The sequence below is a fragment of the Triticum aestivum genome, chromosome 5D (assembly GCF_018294505.1).
Source record: "Triticum aestivum cultivar Chinese Spring chromosome 5D, IWGSC CS RefSeq v2.1, whole genome shotgun sequence".
NCBI classification, from domain to species: Eukaryota; Viridiplantae; Streptophyta; class Magnoliopsida; order Poales; family Poaceae; genus Triticum; species Triticum aestivum.
Window position 1 is genome coordinate 327,072,209 of NC_057808.1, and position 4,706 is coordinate 327,076,914.

The 4,706-nt window shown below is 45.3% G+C and overlaps 1 pseudogene; it reads left to right on the top strand.

The window, feature by feature from the left end:
- Window positions 1-612: 612 nt before the first annotated feature.
- Window positions 613-4,033, top strand: LOC123124793 (F-box/FBD/LRR-repeat protein At1g13570-like; annotated as a pseudogene).
- Window positions 4,034-4,706: the final 673 nt, after the last annotated feature.

Here is a 4,706-nt window from a genome sequence, read left to right on the forward strand (position 1 = left end):
GTACCATTTAGCGGCACACTGCCCAAACCACTGTAGCGCGACTATAGTTGTACTAGTTGGTTATTCAAAACTTTGAGTTTATTTGCATTCCTATTCAATACACATAATTAAATCAAAATCTTAACTAAATAAAAAAATTCCTTGTCTTCCCTGTTTATATCCATACTTAGTAAGGGGCTCGCCGTCAGTTTAGCTACATGTCAGCCGGTTGATTTTCGAATTCGGGGTTAGTCGATTTTTGAATGAAGGAAGGGGCTCGCCGTCATCACCCCCCATTATCTATCTTAGGGTTCAGGATGGGGCAGTGGTGGACGACGATGGAGGGGCGGTGGTGGGGCTTCGTCGAAGAAAAAACTCGACGCGAGGGAGGGGGGCTAGAGGGATGGCCAGGGGTGGCGGTAGACCGACGGTGAGGGTGGTTCAGGAAAGGACGGGGCGGTCGTGGGAGCGCCGCTGGCCGATAGGGGGCGGCGGTTAGGCCGGTGGTAGCTGGCGGTGGGAGGAAGGAGATGTGCGGGAGGTTGAAGAAAGGCTGTGGGCCGTCGATTTCGCATCCGATGGTTCACAAAATCGACTGGCCTTAATTTCTTTTTCAACTGACTGTCTAGGCACGCCCTTATTTTATTTTTTAGAAAAAACAGGCCCGAAGCAAATGCTCCGCCTCAAACCCTAGAACCGCGCTGCCGCGCGATCACCCGGTGAAAATGGCGCCGCTGCGCCATGGCCTGGTGGAAACGGCGCCGCCACGCGACCACGGGAAGAAGCGCCGGGGCCGGGTGAAGGAGGCCGCACTGGCGGAGGCGGACGCCCTGATCTCCCTGCCCCCGGACGCCGTCGACAGCATCCTCGTCCGTCTCGACATCCGCGACGCCGTCCGCACGTCGGTGCTCTCCCGCACCTGGCGACACCGATGGGAGGCCCTCCCATCCCTCGACCTCCATTTCCCCTGCCTCGGAGGCGATGAGGGCGCGCCGGCGGGGCTGGGGGCCCTCGACGGCATCCTCCTCCGCTGCCCCGCCCGCGTCCGGCTCTTCCACGCGGAGCTCGACGGGCCCTACGCAGGCCGCGTCCACGACTGGCTCTTCGTCCTCGCCCGCAGGGGTGTCGAGATCCTGGACCTCAGCTTCAACGACACGTTCCCCACCCTCCCCTCCTCCGTCTTCTCCTGCAGCTGGCTCACCTCCCTCAGTCTCTTCGGCTGCGCCATTCCGCTCCTACCCGCGGGCTTCGTGGCCTTCCCGGAGCTTAGGAAATTAACTCTCGCAAACGTCCACTTACAGGACTATGGGGAGTACCACTTGAGGAGATCATTAGGACATCCCCGTTGCTCGACTATCTGGTACTTACAGATGTTTTCATCGGTGGCGAGTACATCAGAGAATGGGTGATTCGGGCGCCCAATCTCAGGCACTTGACGATTTGTTCAGAGAACTATTATGGCTGGATCCTCAAGGACTTGACATGCCTGAATTCCGCAGTCATCGATTGGTGGGACAATGTTGTTCACCACGATTTTGCCAAGTTTCTTCACGGGCTTGTTCAAGTTAGGAAGCTTTTGGTCGTCTCATTCAACGCACCGGTAAATGCTTATGTCCCCAGTTGCTTATTTTATCTTTTGAGTCTCTTGTTTCGCGGAATCAATCCGAAACTAGTTAAAATGCCCTTCATTGGAATATGGGGAGTTTTTTTTCTTTAATCTGTCCGAAAAGCTAGGTTGCCGCAGCTGTGCTGATATCATTAGGCAACCATATTAGAGTACACAAAACAGAGTACAAATAGCTTTGCCCTAACTGGCCTCAAGCCCACAAGGTTGATTACTTACGAAACATAATGCAACAAAGGGGGAAAATGGCCTAATCATTATCTGTATGTCCTTGGATGCTCTAAAAACCCCGCGATCTTGGTACTCCATTTTGAAAGTGCAAGTTTTTTTCCTCCCCAGATGAGCCAACATATGTAGGCCTCTGTACTGTTGAAATGATTTCCTGTCTGCCCCTTGGGCTTGGCTTCTTTCAGCCTAGCTGCGACCAATCTACTAATTAATTTCTTCCGGGTTATATACTTATATCATGTCTTTGTACATGCATTGTCCCACAGACATGGTTCATATTAACCTTCATATATTATTTATTTTCATCTCGGTGTTTTATTATTCCAATTCCCAACTTGATAAATGAGGCTGATGCATATTTTTCCTTTTTCGTTTGCAAAATGTATTGATTTGTGTGGTTTAGGGTGTGCTGAACCTTTGAACATTTATGATCTCTTTTCTATTTATATAGAAACAATATCTGTCCCTTCGTTTGCATTGCTCCTAGATTCTAGAGATGCATCCAGTTTAAGTCCTGATATTATCCTCGCTCTCTCTTTGTCCTATTTTTCAGAGTGCTATGATACCGAAGATAATTCTGTGCACCTTTCACAACTTGAAGAGCTTGAAGTTGCGTATGCACTTTTGTGAGCAACCCCCTATTATGTTAGCGTTTTGCTTACTAAAGAGTGCCCCAAATCTTGAAAAGCTTAAAATAGAGGTAATCCTGATTTATGAATGTTCCCATTCATATTTCATATTAACATTGTTTAAAGGTCATTTTGGCGCTTCAGGTTAATTGTCTTTTTTACTTTTATATGTGAAGATCTATGATAAGGAGGAGCAGAAATTTGAGGCAAATGGAGAGTTTCAAAATGCATTATGGACTGATGGCATGTGTGCCAACCTTCAGGTTGTGCAGATGACCGGCATTAATTGGCGTCGAAATGAAATGTGCTTTATAGAGCTCATTCTCTCTAAAGCAAGGCTTCTTCGTGCATTGTTTATTAGCTATGGTGGGAACGTTGTGATGTCTAGTGAGGATGCTATAAATGAATTACTAACATACAAAAGGGCTTCAGCTGAAGCTCAGGTCTTATTTAAAGGTAGGGAAACTTCATTTCACACAATAAATTTCATCTTATGTATTCTCGTTGTCTATTTGAAACTATGAATGAAATGCATGAAATTATTAAATTTTAAAATTATTGTCTTATGGGTGCATTGCCCAATTCCATTAAAGTTTACGTACAAAGACCAAAGGAATACAACTGAAAAAGGATCATCAGTATTTTTGGTATTTAGCTGTTTGCAAAATTGGTGTTGTTCGCGCTTTTTTAGTTTGGTCAGTGCCTCAGCAGGGGTACAAGTGGAATGCATCATTTTCATGCATGCTTCGACATAGTAATCCTGTTGTTTTTTCTAACAAGGGCAGAATCTCCTGTTCTCTGCTGCATTTCATTGAAAACTGAAAAGCCATACTACTCCAAGCAGCTTAAACCATTGGATTCTGGATCTTGCTTAAGCGAAATCTATGTGATTGACTTAGATCGGTCTTTCGCGTAATGCATCTGATATTTTCCTCCGGGCCATGCATGCGTCTGCTGAAACTTTAAGCTGATTTGTGCCAAGTGGCGATCAGTTCCTGTATATGCAGATGTGCAATATATTTTGGTTGCATTTCCTTTATTTGATAAGCTGCATAAAGAGTGTTTCCGTTGTCATGCAGGTAAAGCAGAAGAGTACTATTAGGCCAGGACCAACTCCTGGGCATCGCTGGAGAGGTGGCTCCGACGAGACAGTTCTATCGCCTGATGCAGTGTCTTCGATCAGAGATGCAACATGCAGAGAATGGCTTCTCAAAAGGAACCAGTTCTGTTAAGAGTAAAAGGAACTGCTAGCATTTTGTGTCTTGTTCTTTCTGAAATATATTGGCGTGCCATCGGTGTTCGTCAGTGCCGACAATGAGGTTTAAGTTCATTGTCTTTGTCTAGCACTCTAGTTAGTAGTATTACTGTCGTCAGAAGACGCTTTCGAACATGTGTCTGTGTCTCGTGTGACTTGCCAGGCCTCTGAAAATGAAGCACCCTTTACATTTTGGTATTATATCCTTGTACTGGCTGTAGCAAATTTAGGCTGATGGAGAGTCCGAGGGAGTTAAGAAAAACAACACTTGCTATCCTGTTGCTACTTATGGGCGAAACATAAAGGTTGTTCATGAGCCCCCCCAGTCTTAGGCTCATATGGGCTCTGCCGACGTTATTTATAGGTACCAAGAGAAGGTTTGTTGCTCCATGGTTTCAATTTCATTGGCTGCTTGAGCCGAGGATGGCCAAACAGCCAGGTACTAACATTTGCTAAGTACTGAGAGAAACATTTGCTGAGTACTGAGAGAAACATTTGCTGATTGGGTGCGACGGAGTTAGTAGAATCAAACTATCAGGGCACGAATTTCCTCGGACTGTAAAAAAGAGGTCTAAAGAATTTGTGAAAATATGTTTCGAGATGAGAAATAGCTCAACGTATCTTTGTGTGCACCGACATGGTATTTTGCACAAAATGTACTCATGCACACAATACTCAAATCATCTATATGTTGTAACTTCTTCAAATATTTTAGATCATGAATTATTTCCCTTTAAATTACTCCCTCCTTCCCAATTAACATTGGCGTCTTTTGCATTTCGACTTCAATTACTAACTTGACCAACAAAACACAACTAATGCTCCATGAAAACCATACCCTTGAATTCGTATTAAAAAGGTTCTTAAACAATTTCTTTTAAAAACACCAAGTACTACTACGGACGCATCACCTACTGAAGACCATAGTCGTGAAGCCTCAAGATTGAGGAAGGCATCGCATGCATCTTGTTATGAATGAGAACGTCACCTT